The sequence below is a fragment of the Oryctolagus cuniculus genome, chromosome 6 (genome assembly GCF_964237555.1).
Source record: "Oryctolagus cuniculus chromosome 6, mOryCun1.1, whole genome shotgun sequence".
NCBI classification, from domain to species: domain Eukaryota; kingdom Metazoa; phylum Chordata; class Mammalia; order Lagomorpha; family Leporidae; genus Oryctolagus; species Oryctolagus cuniculus.
In genome coordinates this window covers 39,181,567-39,205,088 of record NC_091437.1, presented here as the reverse complement: position 1 = coordinate 39,205,088, position 23,522 = coordinate 39,181,567, and the positions used below count along the sequence as shown (strand labels likewise).

The 23,522-nt window shown below is 42.9% G+C and overlaps 1 long non-coding RNA gene across 1 annotated transcript in view; it reads right to left on the bottom strand.

Moving 5' to 3' along the window:
• Window positions 1-16,415: 16,415 nt before the first annotated feature.
• The window catches only part of LOC138850198 (uncharacterized), a 125,425-nt gene continuing 118,318 nt past the window's right edge, over window positions 16,416-23,522 (bottom strand). Inside the window, exon 3 of the long non-coding RNA XR_011389836.1 lies at window positions 16,416-21,759. This is a non-coding gene — a long non-coding RNA (uncharacterized lncRNA). The remainder of the gene's footprint in view (window positions 21,760-23,522) is intronic.

Genomic DNA, 23,522 nt, shown 5'->3' with positions numbered 1-23,522 from the left:
TCTTTCTCTTCCTCCTTCCCTCCCTCCCTCCCTCTCTCCCTAACTCTGCCTCTCAATAAAAATAAATAAAGCTTTTTAAAAAAGAAGACTGGCACCACGGCTCACTTAGCTAATCCTCTGCCTGCAGCGCCAGCACCCCAGGTTCTAGTCCCAGCTGGGGAGCCGGATTCTGTCCTGGTTGCTCCTCTTCCAGTCCAGCTCTCTGCTGTGGCCTGGGAGTGCAGTGGAGGGTGGCCCAAGTGCTTGGGCCCTGCACCCACATGGGAGACCAGGAGGAAGCACCTGGCTCCTGGCTTCGGATCGGTGCAGCACCGGCTGTAGCAGCCATTTGCAGGGTGAACCAACGGAAAAGGAAGACCTTTCTCTCTGTCTCTCTCTCACTGTCTAACTCTGCCTGTCAAAAAAAAAAAAAAAAAAAAGACCATAACATTCCACCTGCTGGTCGCCTAACATAACCATGTGTTCATATTAAAAAGCACTCCCTCTGATGAAAGGACAACTGGTTTAACAGAGCCCAGCAAGCAAAGTCAGGAAGGCAGCAAGTATACAAGCTGTACTCGTGTTCTATCAATACTGGAATGAGTAAAACACCTGGGTCACTGCAGTAGCTTCTCTCTTCAGCTCCTAGACAGACTAAAAAAACACAATATGCGTCTATCATCAACGGGGCCTTGCCCTGACATCATATGAGTTTTTCATTCTCTACCCTGAATTACTATAATGCCCAGTTCTGCAAATTTGTGGCCAAAATTACAAAATTTAAAGTCAGGCTCTGTAGCACTTAGAAGCTGGATAACTTTGAAAAACCATATTGATCTATCGTAACTTTGTTTTGCTCATCAGGGAAAAAGTGGTAAATGATTACTAATTAATATTCATTATGAGTAAATACAAAAATGTGTAGAGTAGAAAGAAATTCTGATTTCAGTAATAACAGAGTAGCTTGTATTAGACTAACCCAGCCAAAGATGATAATTATAAACTATGAATGAAATATTTTAAGAAACACACTGTTTATAAGGAAAGAACTGCAAAAACTGGAGTGCATTCTATTGATGAAAGAGGAAAAATTCCATGTTTATCCAGCTATTTTCATCAGGGTACCCTGGGGTCCACAGGTGACAGTGATTGGGTAAAATTGCAGTTGTATTGGTTATTCAGTCTTATTGGTTAAAGGGATCGGGATTTCCATCCTCCCAGGATGGGTGGGATGTGATGGAGAAATTTCAGGAAAGAAGGAAGCAATGAGAGGGGCACCAAACCTGAGTATGAACCCTCAGATTGTTGGCCAACTCCTGAATAGAGTGTGTCAGGCAGAATCTCAAGGAAACCAGCAGAAATCTACAGCGGGGGCTAAGGCCTGGGCTGGGATTTCAGTTGCTGCCCACTTCAGAAAAGACAGCATCTGGGGCTTTAATCACACCACGTTAGAAAAACTTCCTCAATGTCTTGGACTTTCCATTAAAGGACTTTGACATTGGGTAACGACTATTTCTTGGGATTTGGGAATTAAAGGTTTCTTAGCTCCTAGGAACAGCAAAACAGAAATATATGTACTCTGAAAATGTGTAAAGCCAAGCCTTTACAAGCTCAGCATGACTTCCTTGCAACTTAACCGTCCACTGGAATGAATCCTGAGAGAGGTGGATTACCAAAACACACAGAGTATCTACAATCTATCATCTAAAATATCCAACACAACTACATATGAGACAAAAGGAAAAATGGGAGTCACAGTTAAGGGGAAAGTGCTGGTAATAGAAACAGACCTCAGAATGTCCCCAATATGATTAGCAGACAAGAACTTTAATGCAACTGCTATAAATGTGTTCTAAAGCTTACAGTGGAAAATGTTCACCAGGAATAAGGAGAGGATTGTCAAAAGAGAAATTTAAACCATAAAAGAGAATCGAGAGATAATTCTAGCACTGACACATGCAATATTAGATATGAAATATTCATTGAAAAGGATGAACAGCAGAATGATAACTATAGGCAAAGGGATTAGTGGGCTTGAAAGGAGATAAATAGAAATTATCTAATCTGAAGAATAAAGATAAAAGTACTGGAGCAAATATAAACAGAGCTGCAATGACTTGTGGGAAAATAACAAGCACTCTGATGTGTGTGTGTTAGAGATCTACATGAAGATGAAAGAAAAACAGAGAAAACATAATTTTTAAAAATGGCTGAAAAATTCCAAAATATTTTGAAAGGAATCAAATCAGATACACAAAAATCAAAGCAAACCTTAAGGCTAAATGTAAAAGAAAAGCACCTACCAGAGTAATACTGCTAAGATACAGATACTGAGGAAAAAATCCTAAAAACAGCCAGAGACAAAAGGCACATTACATGCAAGGGATAGCAAACCCATGATGGCTGATTGCTCATCAAAGAGAATTAGATGAACTAGAAGCCAACACAATATTTTGAAGTTTAAAAGAAAATAAAATTGCCAATTTATAGTTCTATATCTGAAGAAAATATCCTTCAAACTTAATTTTTAGGCATTTGAGAGCGTGAACTGGCAGGTGGAATCAATCTCTCTCAGTATCTCTCCCTCTTTTCCTCCCTCCTCTCCTTTTAACATAGAAAGCAAATAAATAATATTTTTAAAGTTAAATGTAAAATAAACACATTATTGAGATAAATAAAAGTAGGGGGAAATATCTGCTAGTATCACAGCACATACAACCGGCAAAGCAAGATTTTTAGGTGAAAAAAAATGGCATTAAGTGAAATCTGAGATCTACAGAATCAAGTAAGAACAGAATAAATATGTTGAAAAAAATAAATGTGGATGCTTATTTAATAAAAATAATTGGCAGAATTGTATAATGGTAAATATATACTTATCATAAATGTACACCTGCCATATGCAATGCACTGAATGTATCCTCACAACACGTGTAAGTTGAAATCCTAATCTCCTAGGCAATTACATCAGGAGGTCAGGTCTTTTGGTAGGAACTGGATCATGAGAGTAGAGACCTCAAGAAGGGAATGGCACCCTGCATAAAAAGGACTCCAGGGATCTCTTGCACTTTTTCCACCATGTGAAGACGCAATGACAGTGAGCCATGCGCAACCTGGAAGAAGACCCTGCCCAGAACCCAACCATGCAGGTCTCCTGATCTCAGTCTCCCAGCCTCCAAGGCTGTGAGAAATAACTTCCTGTTGTTTATAAGCTACCCAGTTTATATGCTTTGCTATCACAGTCCATAATGATGAACCCAACAATCTTACTCTCAGATATTTATTCAAGAGAAGTCAAAATTTATGTAGACACAAAACCTCTACATAAACCATTATTAGCTATATTCATAATAAGACAAGCTCTTAACAGATGTAACAACATGACTCTCAAAGGTATTATGCCAAGTCAAAGAAGCTAGTCACAACTGTTAAATGATTCCGCTTACATTACAATTTGGGGAAAGGTAAAAATGTAAGGAAAGAGACCACATCAGTGATTGCAGGGCTGGACCAGGAGGAGGGTTTGACTGCAAAGGGTGGCATGAGAAAGTCTGTTCAGTGATGGCACAGTTCTCCATCCTGATCATGGAGGGAGTAGGTGGCTACACAAATCCACATATAACTAAAACTCACTGAATGATACATTACTAGAAAGCCAATTTTGCTATGCATGAATTTAAAACAATTTTTGAAGAAGAAAAAGCATACCCACCTGCATGACTAAAATTTAAAATCCCATGGGGCCTGTGTTGTGGTACAATAGATTAAGGCACCCCTTGCATCAACAATATCCTACATCTGAGGGCCACTTCAAATCCCAACTGCTCCACTTCCAAAACAGCTTCTTGATGAAGTGCCTGGGAAGGCAGCAGAAGATGGCCCAAGTCTTCAGTCCCCTGCCACCCATGTGGGAGACCAGGATAGAGTTCCTGGTGTCTGGCTTTGGCTGAGCCCAGCCTTGGCTGTTGCAGCCACTTGAGTAGCAAACCAGCAGATGGAAAATATATCTCTCTTCCTCCTTCTCTCCCACACCCTCTCTCTCCCTCTCCTCTCTCCCATTCCCTGTGTCACTCTACCTTCCAAATAAAATAAACCTTAAAAAAAAAACTTAAAAGCCATGTAGACCAACTTGAACTCTCATGTCTCAATGGTGGGTGAATGAAATGATCCAACTACTTTAGAAAACTATTTGGTAGCTTCTAATAAAGTTAAACATCATGACCCAATAGAAAACTCATATCAACAAAAAGACTTTTAGGAAAAAAAAATCAAAATTTATCTGTGATACTGCCGGCTAAAAACAACTATCTATCAACAGCTAAATGTATAAACAAATTGTGATATATCCATATAATAAAACATTGCCTGGCAATTAAAAACAAGCTTCTAATAGCTATAATAATATCTATGAATCTTAAAAGGATGATAAGTAAAAGAAATCAGACTCAAATGTTAATACATTATAAGATTTTACATATATTTGAACAAAGTTCACATTGCCTCTGGGAGTCCTCAAAATGGACCAAATACCAAAACTTGACAAATTTTCATATATTCTTTGGAGATTTGACTACATGCATATTTTATTTCTAAAATAAATACATAGTAATGCATGTACAGTACTTAGTAACAATGCCTTACACATAGCTACTTTATTGGAATTGATTAAATCTATTCTTGCTGTACTCACAAATAGGAAATGTGAATTTCTGGGGATAACCACATGGTCTCTTACATTTGTGTGCATATTCAGTGTCAGACGTTCAGTATGTAACATAGAGCTAATAACACTCAAAATAAGCAGGTTAAGCTAGCACTTGGGACATCTGCATCCCATACTGGAGTGCCTGGGATTGAGTCCTGCTGCCTCTTCTGATCCAGTTTCCTGCTAGTGCAGCCCAAAGGCAGTAAATGATGGTTCAAGGACTGAGGCCCTGCCACACCTGTGGCAGAATTAGTTGCAGTTCCTGGCTCCAGATTTCAGCCTGACCCAGCCCCAGCTGTTGTGGGGCATTTGGGGAGTAAACCAGGAGATGAAAGATCTCCCTGTCCCTCTGCTTTTCAAATAATTAAAGATGAATAAGTAAGCATTTACTTTTATGGGAAAAAAAGCTTGTTGAGTAAATGATAGACTGGCCCAGTAAAAGACTGGGTTCAATGTACGTAATGACAGAATCAGAAGGGAGCATCTTCCATCCTACTTCCAGGAAACACACAGCATGGCCCACATTCCCACTTCTCCGCCTCTCTATATGATGTTAATGAGCTCTGAGCTGTGCTCTCACAACGACTGGGCATTCATCACTTCACAGGGTGAACTACTTCACTGTCGTCTAGCTTATGTAAAACAAAACCCTCTGTCTCTGATGTTTACCTTCAATCCTACCAGGGAACCTACAACACAATTACAACCTCTCTTCCACAGGGCCAAGGTGCTGCTGCTCAAGTGGAACTGGGCTGGGACTAGGGGGAAGCATGTGAGGCACTTGCTTCAAATGTGAAACTGAACAGAGAGCCAGAAAACGGAAGGATCATGATAACTACTGTTTTAATGCAATGTATTAGGAAACCAAGTCAGCAAACTACAGCCCAGCAGGGTAAACCACAAAAAGCTAATGAAGATTTTCTCTTAGAGCTGTACTACAGGATTACATTTCAAGCTTCACCAAACAACAGCCTATTTTTTTAAGAGATATTTTTGTTTGTTCTGTAACAAGCCAGAAGCCAAAGCCTCCTACGCAGGAATAACAAATGAATCCACCTCCCAGACTACCCGGAAGGCTGCTTTTGCACCAAGCAAACATTCTAGTGATAAAGTAGCCTCCAGGGTTACAGTGTTCTTTTTCCCAAAGTGACACACACACACACCTCCTGGAGCAAAGATGCACTTCAACAGCTGTGATCCTACATGACCAGTTCATGCAAATGAAAAAAAGAAAGGAAACATGAAAATCAAGAACATATTTGATGTCTCATTGCCACCTGCTCTTCTGTTTTATTTTCTTTGGTCCATAATTCCCAGAGGCTCACCTCTCTTGACAGCTACCTTTTCTTTAGCACTTATTATGTGCCAGACTCAGTGCTTACAATACACACACACACACACACACACACACACACATGGGTGATATAGATGATACAGATATAGTAGACATAGATACAGATATTTGACAGATGGACAGGCAGAGCTTTCATCTGCTGTTTCACTACCTAACTGCCTGAAATGGCCATGATCTAGGATAGGCCAGCTCAGGTTGAAGCCAAGAGCTGTGAATCCAGTCCATGTCTTCCACTTGCGTGGCAGGGACTCAACTATTTGAGCCAAAACTGCTGCCTCTCAGAGTTTATAGCAGGAACCTAGAACTGGGAGCCAGAGTCTGGACTTGAACCCAAGCACTCTGATTTGAGACACTGCATCTTGGCACACATCTTAACCATCAGGCCAGAGGCCCAGCCCATCAGTCAGATTTCTTAAAGTTCACAACAGACTTGAAAAGGAAGTCCTGCCATTTATTTAATTTTTTTATTTTTTATTCTGTGAGACTGAGAGAGAATGACGTGTTAAACTCAGGGTTGCACAGCTAATTTTGGTGGTAGGAGTCAAATCTCTGAGAGTGTCCTCTCAACACTCTCCATGTAGAGGCCTTGGACATGGTGCCTGTGGCAGACTTTCCCACATTTCATTCGCTCATTATCATCTTGATGCTTGCCCTATGTGTAAACTTTCACCATAACCTGAGCTATTATGTTCATAGGATTTGTTTTAGAAATTAATTCATTTTTATGTAAATAAATGTTGAGTGAAAGTTAAAGTTCAAAAAAATTAGATCATTTCATGAATTGAAAATGGTTAACACTTTTTAGATGTGGAAAATATACACAATAAAAATGCTATAGCATTAACTTTGGTCAGGTATTGTTGCCTAAGTACTCTGAGCCCAAGACCTCTATGTTCTGCCAAAAGTTCTGTTAAAAGGGGAAATTAGAGAGGGCATTGGGCACAGGAGTTAAGATGCTGCTTAGGAAGGCCGTATCCCACATCAGCGTGTCTAGGCTTCGGTCCTGGCTTCACCCCATTCCAGCACACACTGCAGGAAGCAGCAAGGGATCCTCAACTAGCTGAGTCCCCACCTCCTACAATGGAGAACTTGACTGAGTTGCCAACATCCAGGCAATTGGGGAGTGAACCAGAAGATGGGAGCTTTTTTTCTGTTTGCCTCTCAAGTAGATAAAAATAAAATTTGGGTTTTTTTTTAAAAGGAAATTAGCAAGTGTTACACAGGTGTTAAGGTCATAGTAGAACTCACCAGAAACTTTCCTTTTGATGCAATCAGAGAATTGCAAGAAAATTAGGATTACTTTGGCAGAGTTTGCATATTACTTAATTCCATGTCTGAGCCATCACCTGCTGCTTCCTTCTAAGACTCAAATAACTCTTGAGAACCACCAATGGCTGGTGTTCATTCGACTCCCAGAAATACTATGAACCCTTTAACAGATCACCTAGTGTCTTACCTCATACAGCACTGCCTTTCAATCAGCATAGGGCACAGGGAACTGGGAGACTGGCATTCTTATCTGGCCTTTATCTTGTACCAGCTATAGGATCTGAGGCAAATTATAGCAAATTTCAGAACCTCCATTTCCTCACCTCCTGAGAATTAAAAAGGGAATTTTTTATTCATTCCATAAATAAAAGTCTCTAAATTTAACTTCATGTTACCTATTTTTATTATTTTCCCCAAATTCCATTATTTGAATGTTATGCACATGAATTAAAGCTCCATCATCCTTGCATTCATCTTTGTTATAAGACAGATACAATATGCAACTTACAATGGTAAAATTTTGAAAACTTTGACCAGGATTAGTCTCTCGACTCGCTTTCTATTTTAATTATGTAGAAGATCCCTGAGAACAAATTCACTTTTTAATTCCAGTATGATGCAACAAAAAGAGCCCAGAGCCATACAAATTTCTACAACTGTACTCCGTGTGGGACCTTGGGCAAGGATCTTGCCCTTGCTGACCCCATAGCATTACCTATAAACATGAACAAGTAAGTTTCTCCATTCCTACTTCCCAGAGTTGTTGTGGGGATAAAATGATCTCATGGATGAGAAAATGCGGAAAAAAACCACCCAATTTCAATGTATCATAGGATTACTCTTTCTGTCAAATGATATAAGAGAGGTGTGGGTACTTGAAGAGTCTTATGCAACCTGTCAGTTGACCTTGTATGAATCAGTTAGTCTCTCTTGGCCTGTTTTCTCATTTGAATGATAAGCCCACCTAGCTGCCTTTTATCACTGAAATTTTATGATTCTGGCATTGATTTATTGTCAGATATGATTGCTGTTACCTTATAACTTATCAGTCAGGATCACAGGAAGTAGACAATAAAGAAGGACCAGTGCCTAAAATGAAGAAGACGGTAGGATTAGAGGTGAAAGTTCTGGATTTATGACTCAGCTTAGCTGCTCCCTACATTTGTGGCCTCAAGTAAATTTTTTCACCATCATGGTCTCCACATCCTCATGAGTAAACAGAAAAGTTGGCCTAAGTCAATATGCAGCAGAAATTTGCTGTGTATGCCTGCCCAGAAGCTACGCCTCCTTCTGTAATGATTGCCAGTACCCTCTGGAAAGCAGCCTTACCTCCACTTAGTTCCAGGAATTTTGTCACCCCTGGCACATGTAATAGAGGCCTGGCCAATAACCAGGATCCTTGTTCTTGGCCATATCTTCATTGACTCAGCATTGAGTACTCAACCAAAAATGGTCCAATGAAATCATATGTCTGGGTTCTGCTGTAATTACTAAGGAGGAGGTTTTTTTGTTGTTGTTTTGTTTTGTTTTGGTAGTAGATTGATAGCTATAGAAATGATATAAGCCTAAAGTCTTGCTCGTGGCATCTTTCTCCCACTTGCTGAAAATGAAACCAAGTCAGAGGAAGACAAAGAGCAATGGAGATGCCTGACTATATCCCTGGGTTCTTGGACCCAGCCGTGTCGGGGAACACAGACCCAAAGTTACAGAACCTGTAAATTACCTCTGCCCGAGCTAGCTCCAGTTGGGCTTCTGTCATGTGCAACTGAAGGAGTTCTGATTCATTCTCTTTCATCCAGAAAAGTTTAAAAATATCAGTTGCACTATGTGAACCTTTTATCCCAGAAGTACAATTGTATGTGTGTAGATACGTCGTGTGTGTTTGTGTGGACTGTGACTGCGATGCTCTCCCTTCAATATTCTTCTCAGCTCTAAAAGGTCAATTCCCTCCTCTCCCGTGTCCCTCACTCTTCTCCCAATGAGAAAGAACATTACATTACCACCGATATTTACTGTGCTCAGCCAGCAGAGAAATAAAATGTTCATGGGCCGTTAATCCAGCTTTAACTCTCTGCAGAATTCACCTCTGCCTCCTCTGCAACACGGCAGTTCTCGGAGAAGCTCACTTCTTGGCGGGTGCAGGGCAGCTGCAGGACAGGAAACACCAGCCATCTCTGCTCCTCCTCCTCCCCCCAGCAACTGACATCAGACTGACTCATCGTAGGCTCACTGCTTGGCTCACTCATTCAGTCACCAAAACGCACACCAAAGACCTCCTGTAGACCAGGATCTCTGCTGAAGTCCAGGAATACAAAGACTTTGTAACCAGTCCTCCAGTTCACAGCCAAGATACAAATCATTCCTTATTTTAACAATCACCTTCAGTTTAATGTGCAAAGCCATTCTCCTGGTCTCATTTGAGAGTCACGATTGTGCTCGACACAGCAAAGCAGAGCAAATGATTCTCAGTTTACAGATGAGAAAACTGAAGCCACAGAAGGTGAAACTGTAACCAAAGTAATGGGTCAGGAAGATCTAATACTGCTTGGAGCCTAAATTCAAAAGCTGTAAACCTGGGGCCAGTACTGTGGTTCAATGTCTGCTACACCAGCATCCCATAGCATCCCTGGCTGCTCTACTTCTGATCCAGCTTCCTGATAATGCACCTGGGAAAGCAGAAGAGAATGGACCAAGTGCATGGGCCCCTGCACCCATGTAGGAGATTTGTATGGAATTCCAGGCTTCTGGCTTCAGCCTGGCCAGTCCCAGTCTTTCTGGCCATTTTGCAAGGAAAGCAGCAGAAATAAAGACTTACTCTCTGTCTCTCCCTCTCTGTCACTCTGCCTTTCAAATAAATAAAATAAACCTTTAGAAAGTAGATTACATAAAAAAAATCATAAACTCTGTGATAAGATATGTGATTTCTGCCCAATGAATCAGAATCATAAAGGTATTAGAATCATCAGCATTGGAAGGGGAACTTAAACAAGTAAGATGACACAGCCGAGTGCCAGAACCCTGGTCATCTATAAGAGATAAGGCAACAGAGAACAAGGGCCTCACAGATTACATCCCATGTAATGTGTAAATTATGAGGGAAATCATTACAACTGTTACCATTAATAGCTATAATTTACTAAATAAGTACTTGGCCTAGGACAACCCATGGTTCAAGATCGTTCACTACCAAGGAGTTCTCTGAGAAGCAGAATTCTTACTGCCAAAATCAGGACAATCTTTGGCAAACTGGAACGACTGTCACCCTCCCTGTGTCAGACTCAGTACCATAGCTCTATGTCTGTCCTCTATTCTCTCCTCCCAGACCTGAGGCAGAGGACAGAGGAGCCTCATTTAACAGAGGAAGAAATGAACTTTCTAGAAAAGTACCATGCCTGAGTAAAGAGGTAGAACTGGGTTCAGATCAAGTCAAGATTTCCTCCAAGTCTGGCTCTTTCCATCACTTATGATGACAAAAATGCTACCTCCTTTGAGGCAAAGATTTGGTTCCCACTATTCAAAAAAAATTTGGAGTTCAACCAAATATCAGATCATTTGATTGCATTTAAAGTAAAACAGAATGAACAGGTCATAAAATCCAGCCTAGAAGTTCAAAATCACACCCACCGCACTGGAGACAGACTAGAGTCTGTAGCATGGCAGGTGGGGTATGGAAGAAAAAACATTCTGTTTTGTTCTCCATTCTTTCCCACCATGCAGCGAGATCCGCATACTGTCCTTCCTTGCTGGGAAAAAGAAATCACCAGAAGTCTGTTGAAATCGTGAATGAATGTTCAGATGCTCTGGGCCGTGGAGAGATGTTTCAGCTGCCTTCATTTCACTGCATATGTGTTTCCCAATCCCAAATCACCTTGAATAAATATATGGATGTATTTTTCCCTATACATCTAAATTGTCCTGTGAACTAAATAATCTTCTAGTCCTTCCCTCACAAAAATCAACCTGCAGAGCATGAATCCCATTAATCTAAAACAGTGCCTCTCTTCTTCCTGCCCATTTACCATTTCCTGCTTTATTTTCATCATAGCAATTACGACGGACTATCCTTTCCCTGTTCATGTATTGTATTTTTTTTTTGCTTATTTATTTTCAGTCTTCCCCTCTAGAACAGTCAGACTTGGGTGTACACAGAAGAGTATTTGAGAGATAAGAGAAAAGAAACAGAGGGTTATTTAAATGGCTAAAATTATTGCTGCCATCCAGTCTGAAAATGAAATTATTCAGGGTAAAAACTGACCCTACGTTTGTGAGGAATTCATTGTAGAAGAGCATTTCAACATGATGTTGAATGGATGCAGCAGACAGCCATAACCAATGTCTCAGGATGCAGGAACTAAAACTCCATCTCAGGACCAGAAAGAAACTTCTATCCATTTAAAATGTCCATCCTTGAATATGGTCTCCTTGGGAGTTAATGAGTCCCCATCAGAAGAGGACTCCAATTACAGACAAAACGTCAGGATTACAGGAGGAGTAATATCATGGCAAGAGGAGCTGACTGTCTCAGGTCACTGCCACACCTGACTGTAACTAAATGAGCTCAGGGGGTCAGCAGTCCTTTCCCCTTACACTTAGAATTGCTCGCACTCCACGCTTCTCTCTCCTTCCTTGAGCTTGAGGGGGAAAAGTAGAGCTGGAAGAAAGCTTCAAGCTCACCAACCTTCTGCAATACTTGAGTTGATTGGACAGGGGCTTGTGCATACATCGACGTTGAGGCCTGGGGGCTCACAGACTAGGCAGAGTTACCTGGCTTTTCTCTGAGCCATGAAGACACTAGATCCTATCACCCCAAGTCCTATCCCTTCCTCTTCTTTCTGGAATAACCTTACAGAGGTATCTTAACTTAGAGAGTTATCTTTCTGAGCCTCAGTTTGTTCATCTGGAAAGGAAAATGATGACTAGGGCACCCATACCTCGCAGGATTTTACTGAGGATTAATGATGACTTACATAGAGAAAGTGTTGAATTATTAAAATATTATTATTATCACCATCATCACTATATCCATAAATTACAAGGGCCTAAAGAGGTTGTGATCATGGGGAAAACCAAGAGATCAAGAGATAGGAGTTTTAGTACCAGCTCTACCATTTGCTTACTGTGTGACCTTGTAAAGCTCAATTAATTTCTTGAAGTCTTTGTTTTGTCAGATGGATAGATGGAGGGATTAAAAAAAGAAGATGGATGAGTAAACGAATGGGTGGATGGACAGACGGCTGGATGGAACAGACAGGCAAAGAGACAAAACAGATATGCACTGTTTTGGGGAAGCTGTCAGATCCAAATAAAATCATGACTGAGATGTTTGATGCAAATAACAATAATACTAAGTTTTATGCATATGAAGCAAAGACTAATACAGGACTCCAACTAAAAAACAAAGCCTCTTACAGTTTGCAAAGTACTATATCCTCCATTAGCACAAGTAACAAGATGGCAAGAAAAAAGACTTCTATCCTACGGATGAACAAAACCAAACTCTATTTCAAACACTTCTTTTGATGAAAGGCTGAGTGCAATAATATTCTTATCTGATACCAAGAAGCCATTCTTCATAAATGCTTATTGTATTTCTTAATGGGACTGTCCTGCCTATCATACGAAAGATGGTACCCCTAACCTCCTACCCACTACAAACTGGCATAGCTCCTTCCCTCCAGCTGTGGCCAACCAAATGTCCCCAACAATTCCAAACGTTGTCTGGGGTTTCCCAGGCTAGGAATTCTTGTTAGGAAAAAGGTCCTAAGAATGGCCTTCAGTCATTTCAAGTCATTTATTACAGGACCTCTGTCCTCTGGAACAGTCTTATTTTTTTGTTGTTTTATTTGTTTCAAAGATGGAGTTACAGAGAGAGGGAGAGAAGGAGAGAGGGAGAGAGGGAGAGAGAGAGAGCTCTTCCACCCATAGATTACCTCCCCAAATGGCTGCAACTGCCGGAGCTGAGCTGAGCCAATCTGAAGCCAGCAGCCAGGAGCTTCTTACGGGTGGTACTGGGGCCAAAGGACTTGGGTCATCCTCTGCTGCTTTCCCAGGCATATTAGCAAGGGGCTGGTTCATAAGTGGAGAAGCCAGGACTTGAACCCATAGGAGATGCCGGCTCTGCAGGCCAGGGCTTTCACATGCTGCACCACAGCACCGGCCCCCACTGGAACAGCATTCTCTCATCACATTCCATCTCACAGCCTATCCTTACCCACTCTACAAGTACTCAGTGAGCAGTCATATGCCAGGCCTGACTGTAAATGCTGAAGACACACAGCATGGGACAAATGAGACAAGGTTCCTGCCCTTTTGGACATTATAGTCTAGTCAGGAAAGGTAAGAAAAAAATTAATCAAAAAATATACGATATAAATTCAGATAGCACATTGTGTTGGGAGAGAAGGTAGTGGAACTAAAGAGTGGATCCAGCTAAGGGAGGGGAGGCAATTACAACTGACAAGGTCATCGGGGAGACCTCTTGGAGAACACAACCCCTGAGTCAGAGAAGCAGCCATGCAAGGAGCTGGGGAAGAGAATCCCAGGAGAGGGCACAGCAAATATAACAGACCCAAAGCAAGAACAACCTGGCACAGACAGGGACCAGCAAAGAGGACAACGCAGCTAGAACAAAGCACACAGGGAGAAATGAAGGGTATGAGATCAGGAACATGGCCAGAACCCAGATCATGGTTTCCCAGACGGCTTCACACCTCCATGCCTTTGCCTTAGCTGTTCCATATGCTTGGAATGCCCTTCTCACTCTCACCACGGGAAAACTCCTATAAAGCCTCGGATATAAAACTTCTGTGCACAGTTGGTTTGCAATTTCCTCTGGAAACTTCCCTTTATTCCCCTAGGTTATACCTAACCATCCCCTTCTTGCTTGCATCTACTGTGCAAAATACATGTTATCATCAATGGTTAAGAGAACTGGCTCCGGAGCCATGTCACTAAGACTCATACGAACCCTGCACCCATGGGTAACTGACTTAACTTCTGAACTTCCTTTTCTGAGGAAAACCATAGTAACTCTGAAGTCAACTGGGTTAGTACAAAGCTGGAATGAGTTAATATAAGTGTTCAGAATAGTACTTTAAACACTCAAAGTTCTCAATGTTGCTATAAAATATTATGGTCATGTATTTTCATGTCTAGATCCTTAAATAAATTCTAATACCCTTTCAAGATATCACACAGGTCAAGTGTCTTACACACAAGAATTTGCCCTCCATCATTAACATTGCTCTTGAAACACAGCAAGTACTTGGTAAAAATGGTAGAAAGGGGTGAGGGGAGAAGAAGAGGAACAAGGGGAAAGGATTGGAAAGCAAGGCAAGTAAAGCTCTACATTTTGCAGAGTAATTTCACATCCCTTTTTCATGTTCACAGACACTCAGTGAGAAGAGTAGGATTTATTTGTCCTGTTTCACAGCAGGAAAGCTGAATCCCAGCAAGGTCTACAACTCACCCTTCACGGTGAACGCCTGAGCACTGGCTACGCTGAAAGCACGGGGTAGCCTCGACCCCATAGTGACAGACGCTTTACAACATCTTCTTGGGGGTCAAAGCTGAATCTCTCCATCGTCTAGAGAAGGAGAATGCGGTTGGAAAACTTGCAACTCCCATGCCATCAGCACTAACACTGTAGCTAGCACCCAGGCTCCTGCACTGAGTCCAGCACTCCCTCCACCCCAACACACTCCCCCAGCCCAGGGTACACAGATCCAGGCATATGTTCCTGGGGCATGGCCTTGCTTTGTTTGGGCTCTTCTTCCCCAGCATTGTGGGCTTCTTTTTCCAGGACCAATAGCCCATATCTATTAAAAAAAGAAGAAGGAGAAAAATATGCATTGTTTAACAAATATCTGGGTGATATTCAAAAACAGTCAGAACTGTACGCCTGAGCCAATTTCTATTCTAGGCACAGCCAGTGACTCACTGACGACCTTGGACAAAAAGAGGTAACATTCATTCCTCTGACAAGTTTTTATTTCTCAGAACCCAGAGTCACAAGCAACACAGCTCTGACAAGATATCCTCTGTGCCCAAAGTCTGTACGAGCCCTCCAGAGACCATGGATCCAGTCCCTCCAGCGCTTGACAGATTTTGACAAATCCATCTCAGACTGAAGCCATCAGCCAGAAACACAACCCGGGGCAGGCCAGTCCACCAAATTAAATCTTAAGTAGCTTTCCCACCCCTTCACTAATAATCAGAGGGGGTGTAGCCAGATTGCACCTGTTGATATCAGTGCCATGCTGATGTCAGACTCCTCTGACAGTTTCTCTGCTAGTTTTACTCAGAAGAAAGTACAAAGAAGCTCACAAAACTTCCAAATACTGGGGCTGGCACCATGGCATAACAGGTAAAGCCACCAACTGTAGCAGCAGCATCCCATGTGGGTGCTGGTTTGAGTCCCAGCTGCTCCGCTTCCAATCCAGCTCCCTGCCAATGGGCCTGAGAAAGCAGTGAAAGATGGCCCATGTGTTTGTGTCCCTGCATCCACGTGGGAGATGCGTAAGAAGCTCCTGCCTCCTTGCTTCAGTTCGGCACAGCTCTGGCCACTGTGGCCACTTTGGGAGTGAATCAGCAGACGAAAGATATCTCTCTCTCCCTCTCTCTCTCTCTCTCTCTCTCTCACTGCCCCTGCCTCTCATTCTCTGTAACTCTGACTTTCAAATAAATAAATACATTTAAAAAAAAAAGAAGTTCCAAATACCAAGGGATGGCATGCTATAGAGTCCCACCGGAGCCTCAGAATGGATTTGCATAAGAAATAAATAAGCCTGGTTAACTCCCTGACCTGAAGCACCGGTATCCCATATGGGCGCCCCTTCTAGTCCTGGCTGCTCCTCTTCTGATCCAGCTCTCTGCTATGGCCTAGGAAAGCAGTAGAAGATGGCCCAAGTCCTTGGGCCCCTGCACCCACATGGGAAACCGGGAAGAAGCTCCTGGCTTCGGATCCGCGCAGCTCTGGCTGTTGCGGCCAATTGGGGAGTGAACCATCAGATAGAAGACTCACTCTCTCTCTCTCTCTCTCTCTCTCTCTTCCTTCTTAACTCTGACTTTGAAATAAATAAATCTTGAAAAAAAAACAAAAACAAAAAAAGGAAAAAATAAGCCAAAATGAAATGCCAGAGGCATTCAGAACACCTAATGCCATACTTGAACGCCAGTTGCAACAAGTATGATGTGAGGTGCAAAGCAAAGAGTTTGGAGTCAGTGTCTGTCCTCTTGGAGCTAAAAGTTTAGAAAACATCAACACTATCACACAGAAAATTACTGAGCTTTCACTGGGTCAGATGCTGCATATACAGGAACTAAGGAAGTTTACTGCAAGAACCTGACCACATCTAGAGGCTCAAGAAAGAGTTTCCAGGGAAAGGGACATTTGAGATGAGTCCAGCAAGATGAGCTGGAAGAAAGAAAGAGCTTTTCTAGACAAAGGGAACTGAATATGCCAAAAGACCTGGGGCATGAAAAAGCTTAGGACACTAGAGAAATCGAAGGTGGACGTTTATGGATAGCAAATAGGGTAGAAGCACAGAGAGATTAGGTGGGAGTCTCAGCAGAGCACAGGGACATTAAGAATGAGTGGGTAATAACAAGGAAAGGTGGGCTTGAATCTTGTCCATGCTTTCCAGGGAATATCAGACTGCCTACCCCACCGGAAATATTTGGAGAAACCAGGAACTGAGCCCATTCCAGTGCACACCCTACGGCCTGGATTTAACCTGCCCAAGGACAGACTATGGAGGAAGCAATTTCTCAGGATATCTGCACTTTCCTAAAGCCAGAGAAAACAAGATGCCCAATGCGAAGGCTTGGCCTTCTGAGAGCCACTGTACATGTCATGTGAAACTGAAATAGTCCACTACCCACAAAACCAATTGTTAGGAAACTGGCGCAGTTTTATCTATGGCGCGATCTACACCCTGATTTACATCCTAGGCCCTGGTTCCTGCCGCCATTGCTGAAAGCCAGGTGGCCACATGGCCCAACTACCTGTACCAAGCTCCACCCCCATCCTTATGGAATTCGCTGCTCCTGCTTCCCTGCCCACCCTCCGGCCAAGTTTTAAAAGGGCCTGTTCCTGAACACGTGGCACTCTTGGCTCCTCTCATCTACTTTCCTCTCCTCCTCTCGTCTCTCTTTTCTCTCTCTCTCTCTCCTCGCTAGCTCCTCTCCTCTCTGCCTGTCTCTTATACTCTCCTTCTCTCTCTCTTCCCTCTTCCTCCTTCCCTCCAGCCTGCTGGTTTTCCCCAATAAACCCTTTCCCTTACTCGGGTGTTCCGTGTGCTTTGTGACGGCAAACACCAATCAGTCAAGCACATTCTCAGGTCTTTCTTCACATTTTTGCTTTTATTTCTCAATCCCTAATGACACAAAAACATTTGACCTCTATTTGACATTCAATGACAATTATAGAAGATGAGAACAGGAAAGAATTCTAGTGAATGACGATATTTCATGGGTTGGCAAAATGTATACTAGTATGTAGATGGGTATACATATAAGAATATATTAAAATGTATATATGTATATAATATATTCATATGTAGAGACACACAAGTCTTTTCAAATAGAAAGGTTCTTTTTCTTAATTTGTATTTATTTTCATTGTATTTGAAAGGCAGAGAGGTGCACTTTAGCAGAAATGCTAGATCAGAAGCAAAATAGTAAAGACTCAAACCAGGCACTCTGATATGAGATACAGGCATCTCAGGAGCATTTTAACCTGCTAGGCCAAATACCCACTCCCACACATAAATTCCTAATGAGGAATTGTTCTAGTGTTCCCAGCTATTTATTTTGACAAATAAGAACATTTTTAAAAAGGAGAGAATGATCCAACATGGGCCACACAACAGACTCATAGAATGACAAATGCCCTAAAAAGCACCCTGGCCTCAGAATCAGCCCTTAAGCCATTCACATCTGGCTAAAAAGCCCGTGAAAGCATTTCAGGCATGGAAAGCCAAGACACTATGGCAAAAAATTACCTACATAAAAGATCTCTGTGAGATCCCAGTGGAAAGAAGGGGCATTCAAAGAAGCAGGTACCTTTCTCTGAAGGGAGGAGAGAACTTCCACTTTGCTTATGGCCTTGTCTAAATAATGTTGGAGTTTGTGGACTCAAAGGCTTCCATGGACTTGGTAGCTCATGACAAGAGCCTCACATAGGGGCTGGTGCTGTGGTGTAGTGAGTTAGGCCGCTACCTGCAGAGCCGGCATCCATATGGGCTCAGGTTCGAGACCCAGATGCTCCACTTCCGCTCCAGCTCTCTGCATGGCCTGGGAAAGCAGTAGAAGATGGCCCAAGCTCCTGGCTCCTGGCTTCAGATTGGTGCAGCTCCAGCTGTTGCAGCCAATTGGGGAGTAAACCAGTGGATGGAAAACTTCTCTCTCTCTCTCTCTCTCTCTCTCTCTCTGCCTCTCCTTCTCTCTGTGTGTAACACTGACTTTCAAATAAATAAATAAATCTTAAAAAATAAAAAGAGCCTCAGGTAATTACTGATGTTATAAATAAGAGTGTCAATTGTTAAATCAACAACCAGAGTCATTGTGCATTTACTCCCCATGTAGGACCTCTGTCCTTAATGAGTTGTACTATGAGAATTAACAGTAAAACTAGTCTTCAAACAGTACTTTATACTTTGTGTGCCTGTGTGGGTGCAAACTGTTGAGATCTTTACTTAGTATAGAGTTGATCTTCTGTATATAAAGATAATTAAAAATGAATCTTAATGAAGAATGGGATGGGAGAGGGAGTAGGAGGTGGGACGGGAGTAGGGGTGCGAGGGCAGGTATGGGGGGAAGAACTGCTAATATCCAAAAGTTGTACCTATGAAATTATGTTTATTAAATAAAAGCTTTCTAAAAAAATGCTTTAATCTGTGGCTGGCATTGTGGCTTAATGGGTAAAGCCACCAGCTACAGTACCGGCACCCCAATATGGGTGCCAGTTCGAGTCCCAGCTGTTCCACTTCTGATCCAGCTCTCTGCTTTGATCTGGGAAAGCAGTAGAAGATGACCCAAATCCTTGGGCCCCTGCACTCATGTGGGAGACCTGGAAGAAGCTCCTGGCTCCTGGCTCCTGACTTCGGATCAGGCCAGTTCCAAACATTGTGGCCACTTGGGGAGTGATGGAAGACCTTTTTGTCTGTCTGTCTGTCCCTCTCTCTGTCTGTAACTCTACCTCCCCCACCAAAAAAAATCAATAAATAAAACCTTCAAAAAAAGACTTCACCTATATATCACTCACTGTCATTTAATTTGAATAGATGAAAGACCTTTTGATCAAAAATAGCAGGAGGGAAAAGACATGATATTGAATACAGTCATTTTCCAGAAAGTAGAAAGGGAAACTTTACAGCAACATTTTCAGCACAGACAGGCCAACACTGGGAACTGCTGGCCGGCAGCTGTGCTACACAACAGAGCAGCCCTGGACACGCCTGGCTGTGGAACACCTGAGAGCTCTGACTTGAAATCAACAAAATACACACAAGATTTCAAAGATGCAATTAAAAAATGTAAAATATCTCATTAACATTCATAGATCATTGCAGATTGAAATAACATTTTGGTTAAATTGGGCTAAAAAATTATTAAAATTAATTTCACCTGTTTGTACTTTTTTAACGTAACCACTAGGAAACTTACAATTACCTATCAGATTCCCACTTGACAGTGCTAGCTTAGAGCGCCTCAGCCATTGTACAGGTGGAGATGTTCAAAGAGAACGTTTAAGAAGTGAAAAGGCTTGGGCCGGTGCTGTGGTGTAGCGGGTAAAGTTGCCGCTTGCAGTGCCAGAATCCCAAATGGGTGCCAGTTCGAGTCCCGACTGCTGCACTTTGATCCAGCTCTCTGCTATGGCCTGGGAAAGCAGTGGAAGATGGCCCAAGTCCTTAGGACCCTGCACCCATGTGGGAGACCAGGAAGAAGCTCCTGGCTTTGGATTGGCGCAACTCTGGCCATTGCAGCCAATTGGAGAGTGAACCAGCAGATGGAAGACCTCTCCCTCTGTCTCTCTGTCTCTCTGTCTCTCTCTCTCTCTCTCTCTCTCTGCTTCTCCTTCTCTCTGTGTGTAACTCTAACTTTCAAATAAATAAATGAATCTTGAAAAAAAGTGAAAAAGCAAAACATCAATAGCAGCAACGCTGGAAGTGGGCTATGGGCGGCTGACGGCATAGAAAGTGCAAATTAGAAAAAAGGTCCCTATCCTGGCTCTGAGCCCAGGTGAGCAATTGCCCCTTGCTGCGCCTCTCAGTTTCCTCTTTTCCTTTTTTTTTTTTTGTTTTTTGTTTTTTTTTTTTTGTTTTTTTTTTGTTTTTTTTTTTTTGACAGGCATAGCTAAACAGTGAGAGAGAGAGAGACAGGGAGAAAGGTCTTCCTTCCGTTGGTTCATCCCCCAAATGGCTGCTATGGCCGGCATGCTGCGCTGATCCAAAGCCAGGAGCCAGGTGCTTCTCCTGGTCTCCCATGCAGGTGCAGGGCCCAAGGACTTGGGCCACCCTCCACTGTACTCCCGGGCCACAGCAGAAAGCTGGCCTGGAAGAGGGGCAACTGGGACAGAATCCGGCACCCCAACTGGGACTAGAACCTGGAGTGCCGGCGCCACAGGCGAGGATTAGCCTAGTGAGCCACAGCGCCAGCCTCCTCTTTTCTGAAATGGAGAACCTGTGCAAGGAGAACCTGAGGCTGCCACAGTTCCGGCCCTCTGACCCTCCTGCCCACCTGTGTCCGGGCAGAGCAGCACTCAGACTGCCCAGGCCTGGAGGCTAATTGCCATCTTCAGAAGAATCCCCGAGCAGCAGCCCTGGAGAACCCGTGGTGGACACGTGTCAGGGTGTCACAGGACTGACGATGTTCCCTGAGAGCAGCCTGTCTCCGGAGCTGCGTGTGCAGTTGTGGGCCATGAGTGCTTGCTGAGCCAAAGCTGTCCAGGCCGATCCTCAGCTCTGAGCTCCCCGATCAGAGACGGGAAATGCCTACTGAGCCCTGACTGTGACCGCTCCACCGGGGCAGTACTTTGATATGGGTTGAACTGTGTCCCCTCAGAAAGGTCTCTAGTGTCCTAGCCCCCACTGCTTCACAATGGGACCTTATTCGCAAACAGGGCCTTTACAGAGGGAATCGATCTAAAGTAACATAGACTCCGTCCTAATCCACTGTGACTGGTGTCCTCATAAAAAGGGGAATTTGGACACCCGAGACAGACACAGAGGAAAAATGAGCAATGGGAGAAGACAGTCACGCGGCTGGAGTGACACGCCAATAGGCCCAGGTCTGCTGGAAGGGGCCAAGTCGGACGTGGCAGGGAGACAGAGTCCCCTGGAGCGGTCTGATGGAGATTGTCTTGCCAGCACCTGGACTTTGGGCTTCTCATCTCTGATAAATTTATTCTTGTTTTAAGCCATCCGGTTTGCGGTACTCGGTTAGAACAGACCTGGGAAACAAACAGAAGGGTATTTCAAAACTTCTCACCCATTTAATCCTCACAGCAGCCCTATGAGGTAGGTCTCACTATTTACTGCCCACTTTACTCATAGGCAAAGAGGGTAAAAACAGAGCATCCTCTTGTTTCCATTCTGGATAAGCAGTGGATGCTGACCATCCACCACGAGGGGGACCCTACCACCCCCGCCACCACAACCACTCTGGATCATAGCAAAGCCATGAGCACACTCCCACCCGCCGCTCTGCTGCCAGCACCTCAGCCATCCTAGTCCCTGGCTTCCACCCCACCACACACTCGCCCTGATGGATGGTTTGTTACAGGTGAATAATCTTGGGCTTCAGAAAGCTCAAAACGAAAAGGTCACTTGGTTAATAAAAGAAGGAGTTCTAAAAGAAGAAATCCAAGGCTTTCTCATTACTTCGCCCTAGAGATGAGCTCAAGAATAAGACGGTCTGCCCCTAAAGAGAAGGTTGATCTGGACTGCAGGACAAGGTGTGGTGTCCCAGTGCAAGTGGCCGGAATTCTCCAAAGGATTTAACAGGCCGTGATATAAATAGGTGGACTGTTTCCTTTTCTATCTCATTCCACTCAGCCAGAGACTGGCTAGCCCTGTTTCTCCCAGGAGCCTAAAGAAAGGAAGTTTTTTCTCTTTTTCTTCCTGTCTGTAGAGCATCTAGAAATTAACCTGTAAAAGTCTGGAGTGAGTAACTACAAATTCTTGCACACACACATACACATACCCACACACTGCACCACCTTGTATAAGTCTTGTCATATCACAGTGGAGACTTTGGCAGTGGAGCCAGTCTTGTTTCAATACCACTCAAATCCTCCTCCATAAGCCCAACTTGATTCATTTTCAGTTTAATACTAATTGTAGGATCCCAAACCATGGAAAACAATATGATTATTCTTTGGCTTTGCATTCATCTTCTTTGAGGATCTTATAGAGACAAGTAGGCAGCTGAAAACACAATTCTGCTTTGCTCATACAACTAAACACCATGATATTATTATCTAAATTTCACCATAACTTCCCATACTAGTATTAATCATAGAGACAGAAATAATAAAACGAGTGATTCTGGTGAGGGATAACAACAGGCGTGAGGAGTGAGCTTTATTTTTGAGATGCCAGTGGGCATCCACTAGGCATTTGAATAAGCAGGAATTCAAGAATTCTAAGCCAAAAAAATATGGAGTTGGTCATGGGTATGCAGATAGTACCAAATGTCATATCAGAAAACCCAACTTCATAGGGAGAACATGCATACTAAGACAAAAACCTATGAGGACACACTCCCTGGGAACAGCTACTAACCTTTCTGCGCCCCATTTTTCTCAACTGCAAAATGATGATTCAAAATACTTCCCTTCAATCCTTGTACACTGTTGGTGGGGATATAAATTAGTATATCCCTTATGGAAAGCCATATGGATGATCCTCGAAAAATTAGAAGTAAAACGACCATACAATTTAGCAACTCCATTGCTAGGTATATATCTAAAGGAAATCAAATCAGTATTCAAATACATGTCTGCACTCCCACGTTCACTGAAGCAATATTTACAATAGCCAAGTAATGAAATAAATCTAAGTGTCTATCAATAGGTAAATGAATAAAGAAAATGTACTAAATAAGAGTATACACAGTGGAGTATTAGCCTTTAAAATGAAGGAAATACCCTTATTTGTGACTACATGGATGAATCTTGGGGACATTATGTTAAGCAAAATAATCAAGGCACAG